This window comes from Eumetopias jubatus, unplaced genomic scaffold (assembly GCF_037043125.1).
Source record: "Eumetopias jubatus isolate StellerSeaLion01/CBP00866 unplaced genomic scaffold, mEumJub1_p1.0 scaffold_3, whole genome shotgun sequence".
NCBI lineage: Eukaryota > Metazoa > Chordata > Mammalia > Carnivora > Otariidae > Eumetopias > Eumetopias jubatus.
In genome coordinates, this window is record NW_028274809.1 from 141,315,818 (window position 1) to 141,325,576 (window position 9,759).

Below are 9,759 nucleotides of genomic sequence, written 5' to 3' on the forward strand. Positions count from 1 at the left end.
CTAGCCCGCTGGCTTCAATCTTGTTTGGTGGGGGCTGGAGTGGGTGTCAGTTATCCATCCCTCTCCTATTTTGTTTTATTTCTCTGATCTCTTCACATAAAACCCCCACTTCTCCAAGACCCCAAACCAAGGCTCTCACACATACCAACACCTTAGGAGTCACTGGTCTCAAAAACAAGAAAACTTGAGTCCCAGTTTGGACTCTAAGAGCTACTTTTAGTGAGTTAAAACTACTTTGAACACTTAAAGGCAGTGATTATCAGGAAAGGAAAAGCTGGGTATGGTCATCTATATGCTAAGGACTTTGGGAAAACAGATTTAAGAAGCACTGGACAAAAATCTAAAGTGGAATATAGCTCAAGAACAAAATTGTCTATGGATTTAATTTTGATTCTATAATCCCAAGTAAATGCTATGGAAGAAAGAGGTATAATGTCAAAAGGAACTAGAATAGGTGTACTGGGAGTTTGTAGATAATTCTAGATTCAAGACCATGATTTTTTTTTTAATTGTAGGAATTTATAAGAAAGTCTTTCTCATTAGGGACTAGCAGTGGTCCTTTAAAAACAGATCTTCTGGCATAGTTATTAAGCTGTAGAGCCAGGACTCAAACCCATGGTTACCCGAGGTCTATGATTTCTGCCCTTGGCCTCTGGAAATAAAAGGGAATTTGAGCAACACACACATTGCTATAATAGGAAACTATCCCTCCTATTGAGCCATTTCCCGCAGACAAAATTCATGCATCTTGATTCTTTCTCTCCTTGGGTGTGTTCTGTTCCCATCTGCAGTATTGCTTTGTTGAATAAGGGGAGGCTTCGGCTTCACAACGACTTGTGGTCATAATTCTGGAGCAGGATAGTCTTGTTATTATCAAGTCGTCGACTTTCTAATAAGCCTCCAGGGAAGGCTTCACACAAATAGGTATCCAGCAGGCCAGTCCCATCAGTCCTCAAACTTGCCCAGGCATTTCTACATTCACAGTGGAGATGGGTGTGAAGCTTAGCTCCTTGCCCACAGAAACACTCTCCATATGTGTTCTAATTTTCTAAAAAGTGGAGTGAATAAAAATGCCCATCTACCACTCGACAGTAGATTGGCAAAGCAACTGTATAAACATTTAAAAGATCAGTACTGACAGCTGTGTTTTCAGACAATGTCATTTCCTTTTTTTTTTTTTTTTTTATGTTTGTTGTTAATAGGGAGAGGGCTCTGGGACTTTTAGGTGTTGAGACCTGGTACACTACATCAAAAACTAATGATCTAATGTATGGTGATTAACATAACATAATAAAATTTTAAAAATGTAAAAAAAAAATGTTTAGACCTGGTATTTCTGCCTTTGACAGGGTGCCTTGTGCAGTCCTCATGGACAGATAAGTACAATTTGAAACATGTTAAAAACTTACGCTGAAGTGTGCTAATTAATGAGTCCATGACAATCTGGATAGGTTTTTGGTGGCATGCTCTGATCTACTCCACAGTTTTACAAGCTTATTAAGTTTTCAGATAATGAAGATCTAGTTTCTAGAGGACAGAGATCTAGGTGGGATGGAAAACAGAGCAGATGGCAGATGACAAAAGAATCTCACAACAAGCTAAAGTGATGGACTACACCTAATAGGATGAAATAATAAAGACAATATTCTGTATCAGGGCTTCATTTCTAGCCAGACAAATACAGAAAGAAAATGTGATGCTTAGTAGCAGTTCTGGCATAGGGAAAGAAAATGCAACATGAGTTAATGAGGCTGCCAGAGGGATTCGTGAGTGTGTAGGCTATATCAACAGAAGTATTATTTCTAAAACAAGGGAGGAGCTGGAACTGCCCTGGTGTGCTTTGTGCTACAGTGTGTTGTGTGCATACGAGGGACATAGGCAAACTGGACTGTGTGGTGAAAATAGAGGTGCTTTGTCACAGGATGAACTGACATGCAAATAAGAGCTACTGAATCTGGAAAAGACCTATGGCAGAAGGGAGTGGGCTGGGTAACAGTGCTTCACGAAATATTTGAAGAGCTCATACATTTGAAGTTAGACTTACTCTGTATATTCCAAAAGAGAAAAAATTAGGGTCCATAAGTAGAAGCCACCAGGATACAAATTTCTGATGAAAGGAACCACCTCAGGAAAGAATGCACTCCCCATCCCAGATGTTTTAAAAATAGACAGTCTTGATGAGAATGTGGTAAAGGGCATTTCCATGTAATACCGGGTCACTGACACTATAATTCTGTAATTCCAAAAGCCATGTATGAGCCAGAATGTCCCATCTCCCCAGCTCCCCCATCGTGCTACCCTGCACCTTCTTGATACTATCTGTCCTCCATGAGCTTCAGCATTCTATGCTTTGACTGAAGTAACAAAATCGGCCAATTCTTACGTAACCGTGGCTCACTATTCACCATCCTAAGCATCTTAGTTGCATTAACCTGGTTAAGCCTTATAACAATACTATTAGCATGCACTATGCCTAGCTCCATTTTGCTTATGAGGAGATGGAGGCGAAGAGGGGTTCCATAACCTGGCCATGTTTCCCACAACCGAGAAGTGGCAGAACTGTCACTGAGCTCAGGCATCTCTCCGGCACCCGGCCTTGAGTGGCACCAGCCTAGCTCTGAAATGAGGAATCAGCGGACAGGGCTTGTCTCACCTCCTCTCCCCTTTTGCATGGGAATCCCACTTACATATTTCTTAGGTCCAGGTGTGCTAAGGAGACAGGGAGAGGCACGAGAGCCCTTGGGAGGTAGCCAAATCAAAGTTTCGAGAAGTAACTTTTGCTAAACATGGGACATCTGAAACTGGGGAGAAGGCGCACGCTGAAAGGGAAGGGAGGTTCTCTGAAAGGAATGCAGCTCTGTACCCATCTGTGTGGTTATGGGGAACACGGTTCCCCGGGGCACATCCTAAATGTTGGGTGTCCAGTGATGAGCAGGAAATGCTGACTGAATGAGCCTGTGAAATCACAAATAATGACAGTACATGACATCTGGTCACAAACCAGAAATAATTCTGGGTGTTGTCAAATACATTAGCTTAGGTCATAAACACTAGAATTCTTAAGTAGTTCCAGGGTTCAATATTGACATGTATCACTTAGGATATATTCAGCTGCAGATAACAGAGATGCCAGACAAATCCGGGTTTAAACAGATAGGATTTATTCTTGTCACTTTACACGAAATGCAGAAGATGGTTGGTGGTATGGGTTTGTGATTCTGGGCCGGTGTCTGTGATTCTCTTCAGGTTTTCTCTTCATGGTCAGAAGCTGACTAGTTCAATCAAACTCAAGATGTGGCGCTGAGCAGAGAGTTCATCTTCATGCGCTTTTTTCTTATCACAGAGGAAAACTATTTTCCAGAAGCTTCCCATCCAATTTTATCTAATGTCTCATAAACAGAGGTGGCTCTGCTTTAGGCTGCAAGTTGGCAGGTTGGCTGGGACAACTGCCCCTTGTGTCTCTCTCCTTCTTAGAGACCTGGGCTACTCAGGGTGTATCTCCTCCAGTCAGAAGCTCCCTAAGAGGCAAACTTTGGCTTGGAATTGGTTCACTCTAGTTCTGCTGCATTCCAAATCCAAAGTCAATGGGGCAGGAAGGGATACTCTTCTCAAGGAGGTCATGGGGAAGGAGTGAATGTTTACTTAAAGGTAATATGATCTTCCATGAAAGGACTAGATTTAGGCCAAGTCCTAGATGGGGCACTGGGCTGACTTTCCCAGAAACTGAAGGATATTTATCCAACCTTAAATGTGGAAGGCTGCTATCCAGGAAGAAAGAGGTAAATGGCTTTTTTTTTTTTTAAATATTTTATTTACTTGAGAGAGAGAGAGAGAGCACAAGATGGGGGAAGGTCAGAGGGAGAAGCAGACTCCCTGCTGAGCAGGGGGGCCCAGTGCGGGACTCGATCCCAGGACTCCAGGATCATGACTGAGCCGAAGGCAGTCGTTTAACCAGCTGAGCCACCTAGGCGCCCCAAGGTCAATGGCTTTTAAGTAGGTAAGGAACAGACAGTGTCAACAGGGTTTGCCTTAATCCAGAAGGAATTTTTTAGTTTTATCCACTTCTTAAGCTATTAGGCATTAAGATGTAGTGTGTCTAAGTAGATAATTATCTTTTTCTGCTTCACACCTCCAGGGACAGGAAAGAAGATGAGGAAGGGAACAACCGTTTATTATGTGTCTAATAAATGCCAGAAACTGTGCTAGGAACTTAAGATAGACTATTTTATTTATTTCTCATGATGCTTTAAGATAAATATTATTATTATAGTTTTATGGAGGAAAAATTGAGGCTTTGAGAAGTTACTTGACAATTTATATCATCATACAAGGGAGGGGCAGGATTTATGCCCAGGTTTGCCTGGCACTGGGGCTTTATTCTTTCTGTTATACTATGTTACCTTTTCTATATTTTGTTCAATTTATTTAAGAGCTATTTCTAGAACATTCTATGTAGAGTCTCCTAGAAGAAACAATTATCCTCAAACAGGATAGTTTTTTATATGTGTGAAATCAATAATTCTGTCTAAGCCATTGTCTCCACAGATTAAAAGTAGTCAGTTTTTTTTTAACAATTCCTTTTATTGTATGTATAAGCTTATAATAGTCCCATTTTTCAGAAGGCCCCCAGGTTGTCAGATGTAGAAGAACTCTTAACTAAAATGATCTGGACTAATAGCTGGCTGATTACTCTTGTCATCAGTCTATGTAATATTTAATTAAAGCATGCAATTCCTAAACAGCTCACCTGGTAAATTTGACCTAGAAATCTTATGATGTCTCGTCTTACGGTTTTTTCTCCCACTTCTTTCCAGCATGCTGATCCTTAATCCTGTGCACTGTCATCAGAACTCTAGCCTGCCACTCCTAATATTGGACATTGGACTTTGTGGGCATCATCTACAACCCTTTCAAAACCCCACAGGTAATATTGTCACCTGTAGTGTGGCGGTTTCCTCACAGTTGTAAGCTGGGCTCACTGGTTCTTTTGAGATCATATTAGAGACAGTAAAGCCCAGAGGTTAAAATCTCAGATGCTTTTGTCAGAAAAATCTGAGTTTGCAGAATGATTATATAGTATTCTGCCTGCATAGCTTTGGACAGGTTTCTCAGCCTCTCAAAGTTTTAGCTTCCTCATCTGTAGGAAAAGTTCTTTCAATAGTTCCCCTATAGTAGGGTTGTTCTGAACATTAAATCAGACAATAATGCTTGAGATACAGCAAATGCTTCATCCATGGGAAACTCGCATAGTGCTTCTGTGTCAGAGTCTGAGAACTTTACATATATTATCTTATTTAATCCTCACATAAGCCCCACAAGCTAAGTACTACTAGTACAGTATGATAGATAAGAAATCTGGGGCTCAAAGAGTTTTAACAGCTCAGTCAGCTATATAGCTGTTAAGTGGAAGTCCCAGGATTTGAACTCAGGTTGGCTGGTTCCAGAGTGGGCCCTGCAGATCACTCTGTCCTGCTGTCTCTATGTTGGTAGCTCTTACTATCAACATTACTGCCCAGACCTGCATCACCTTGACAGAGTGAGGAATGGAGAAAGACTGAGGCTCCCTTTTTTGCATGAGGTCATTTTTCCTGCTTTCTTTCACCACCAACTTACACTCCCCTTTTATCCTTCCTGTACAGAAAAGAAATTTATAGCCTCTTCTGTCTGCTTTGCCACCTGTGCCCAACAACATTCCTCCCCACCTCACTAGGACACCTGATAAGGCATGAACTCACAAGTTTCTAGGTCATGGCTAATTAGAGCCAGTCTCCACATTAGAAATTTCTGTAACTCTTCCTGTGCGCTTAGGAACTACTGTACTTTGTCAATGGCTTTCCAAAACATTTCTCTTGAACTAGACAGCATGTAAATGACCAGAGCAGACTCAGATGAATCTAATTACTTCCTATGATCTAGATATTGTACTCCTTTTTAATCTTCCCTAGAGAGTGTTGATTCCCTTGGAAGTCACATCCGGATTAGCATGTGGAATCCTACTAAATTTATAATCAAGTAAACTATCGAATAGAATTTTCCAAGGATGATCATCCTCTTCCTACAATGATAAAATTGTAGGAAGTTCTAAATTTTATCTTCGTAATTTTACACTTATATTCAATCCTGTCAAAGTAATTTTTTATTATGCATCGTTACTTTCCATATTAGTTACTTCCAAATGTTTGTGTAACCGGAAAATGGTATATGTGTGATGTTGGTTCTTAGCAAAATCTAGACTTTCATGGCAAACACCTAAGCTATGAACATTTATAAAATAAGACAGTGATCACTCAGGACCAGATTGTGTTGTGCTAACCTCATTTCCTTTCGGTTAGCGTCATTATTTAGTTAGAGCAAAGCCATACACAAATTGTACTTGACAAAAATCTCTGATTCTGGTGCTGTGAATAAAGGTGAGCTATGATCTTTGGGATGGTACATGCTAGGGGAATTCATAGCTCAATGAATTACTGAATCCAAGAATCTAAAAAATACTTATGAATGACTTTAGGTCAACCTAGATAACATCTCTATAAGAGCACATAACTTAGTGCAGGGCCTTGTCTTATTTATTTAACTTTTATATCAAAAACTCGCACCATATTATGCTTGATGCTATGTACTCCATTCTTATTTCCATTTGAAAATTAGGATACTTTTAAAATTTCTCCTGCATTTTCTGTTGTTCAAGAGCACCTACAGTGTTTCTGAAGTTGATCAAATGTACATTTAGTACCTGAAACATCGGTTGCCTGGGTCTGGAGGTGTGAGCACATACAAAGTGTGTACTCTGAATTGCAATTCCCTCTTTATATCATTGGCTCAGTTCCACTATGCAAGTTTGAATTTCTTTTCCTTATTGGGCAAGACAGAAGCAAAATAGGAGTGGAGTAATTTTGCTCCCTGCCATCTGTTGACTTGTCCTCAACATTCCCTAACCCTCTGTGTGCTTTTCTGGTTCTTATTCCTGCCTCTTATTGTTTAAAAATCACTTTCTGTTGTTCTGACATTGTTTTCAATTTTTAGCACATCCTGAAATTTTGCCTGTCTGACACCACTGTTACAGGTCTGGGACATTTATGCAACGAATTTATGAAGCGCGCATTCTAATGGAGGAAGAAAGACAATAAGCATCATAAAGAGACGAAATGTGTCAAGGATTATAAGGTAAGCATAGTGGAAAATATACAGGAGAGCAGAGATTTGGAGTTTTGGGAAGGGGGATGAGTTTTAATTTTAAACAGGGTGGCCGAGGTGGCTCGGTGAGCCAACATCCTTTGAGCAAAGACCTGAAGGAGATGAGCAGAGGGTTAGCCTTTTGTGACTGAAATGAATTGCATGCTTCTTCCTCTCTTGCTTATACATAGGCTCATATATTCCAAATCAGTTGTAGAAAAAGAGCATTACATTAATTGCCCCTCCAATTTTCCATTAATACCATCCCCCACCTTCTCTCACCTTTTTTGGGACTAAAGGGCTGAATCTACAGACCAGTGCTATATCCAATTCTTAATATCAGCTGTGAACTAATCCTTTCTTGGCATATAGTAGACACTTAGCAAATATTTATTAAATAAATGAATAAAGAGCAAATGCCACTAGCTAATTATAGAAGGTGGCAACTTCTATAGAAGAGCAGATTTTTGGAACTTCTAGGAATATATTTCCTTGAATGGAATCCTTTGAAGATGCAAGACCTGAAGGCAGACCAGAGGAACAGCAAGTGGTAGATTTGTAGTTTGGGACCGGAACCCTTTCTATACAACTCCTTGAGGAAGACCTTTAGTGAGGTGGGCATAGAAGCTCACTCCATGAGCTGCCCCTGAACTTGGGAACTGTACACTCAGACATTGATTCTGTGAGAATAGGAAGTGGGAATATCACCCAGGAGATATTTTTCCATTCAGTTTTTAATCTTTTGAGTGATCTTTGCTGCTCTCCACCACAAAACAAACATCAAGCAGTTTTTCCCAGGGTCCCACATCTTGGGCGGGCTGAACGCAGAAGGCCCTTGCCAAATGTCCTTGCAGAGTGTGCTGTTTGTAAGGAAAGAAAACAGAAATTCACAAACCATTGAGTTCTGACACACCATGTAGGAAAACTTCCTGGGATGTAGTTTTTCCTTTGGCTTGAAATATGCAAACTGTGGAAATCTGATGTGTTCCATATTCTGTGAATATAGATAATGAGCCAAAGAAACTTAAAATATGGGTAACCATCGAGCTTATTGTCCTAACTGGAACACTTTTGAGAGTGAAATGGTCGCTGTTAATCATCACATTGGGGAAACAGGCATAAGCCAAGATTTGACTTTCTTAGGCAAACCAGAATATGTGGTGACCCTAAGTAGAGGAAAAGGACTGTGAAAAAGAGTGTACAGAGAAGTATAGGTAAAATGTAATATTTTTTTCCTTTGCTGCCCATTTTACCTTTGACACTACCGTCCCTATCATAGAATCACCAAATCATAGAATTTTTAGGCTCAAAGTGTACTTACAGATCATGCACCCTTCTATTCAAAAGATGGTCCATGGCTGGCAGCACTGGCGTCATCTAGAAGAAATGCAGAATCTCTGGCCCTACACCAGACCTATTGAATCAGACTCTGTGTTATAACAAGATCCTCAGGAGATTTGTATGAGTATTAAAGTTTGAGAAGCACTGATTTAAGCCACTTAACAAATAAAGAAACTGAGTTTCACAGGGAGGTACAAGGATTCATCTAAGTCTCATATCTCCTAAAGCTAGTTTTCCTTCCATAGGCAATGGTTCTCCCCTGTCTCTCTATACCTTAAAGCCTGAAGGTGGCAGAACAGACCTGAATTCTAGTCCTGGTTTCACCTCAGGGTCAGCAAAGTCACTGCATCCAGTCTCCTCGTCAGTAAAATGAGGAAATTTGACTACCTTGTCCACTAAGTTTCCCTTCAAGGTCTAAAGTTCCATAATTTTATCAATTTTATGAATTCAGGCACCTTGGAAGCCTGAAGCTAAATAAGAAGAGTCCCAAAAAATATGGTGTAGGACAAGTGTCTTGATTAATGCTTTTCATGAGGAAGACATGTTGTTTGTAACAAGAAACAGGAAGGGCATTCTAGGAGCTGGAATGGCAGAAGCAAATGTTGATCACAGGAAAGAGTATTTGGGACAATGGAGAAAGGTGGTATGGGATGTTTAAGAAATGGAAAAAAATAGGGGCACCTGGGTGGCTCAGTTGGTTAAGCATCTGCCTTCAGCTCTGGTCATGATCCCGGGGTCCTGGGATTGAGCCCCGTGTCAGGCTCCCTGCTCAGCAGGGAGTCTACTTCTTCCTCTCCCTCTCCCCCTGCTTGTGCTCTCTTTCTCTCTCTCTCTCTCTCTCTGTCAGATAAATAAATAAATAAAGTCTTAAAAAATATCAGGTGGCTTTAAGCATGTTCCTAGTAATTTTAGATCATGGCATACAAAATAGCCTCTAAGTTAAAAAAAATTTTTTCCTTTGTTGGAGGTAGTTTATATATACACTGCTTCTGAGACTTCCCCTTCCAACCTTGGGCATCTGTCACTATGGGCAGTGTGGTGGTTAATTTTAAGTATCAACTTGGCTGGGTTTTGGTGCCCAGTTGTTTGGTCAAATACTAGTATAAATATTGCTACCCAAGTGTTTTTTAGAAGTGATTAACATTTACAATCAGTAGACTTTAAGCAAAGCAGATTATCCTCCATGATATGGATGGCCTCTTCCAATCAGTTGAAAGCCTTAAAAACAAAGACTGAGGCTTTCTG

At 40.4% G+C, this 9,759-nt stretch overlaps 1 protein-coding gene across 1 annotated transcript in view; it reads left to right on the forward strand.

Moving 5' to 3' along the window:
• LOC148164759 (uncharacterized) overlaps positions 1–9,364 on the forward strand; it is a 110,687-nt gene extending 101,323 nt beyond the window's left edge. Inside the window, exons 6-7 of the transcript XR_015767906.1 lie at positions 4,815–4,924; positions 7,064–9,364. The gene's annotated coding sequence lies outside the window, so the exon portion shown is untranslated. The remainder of the gene's footprint in view (positions 1–4,814; positions 4,925–7,063) is intronic.
• Positions 9,365–9,759: the final 395 nt, after the last annotated feature.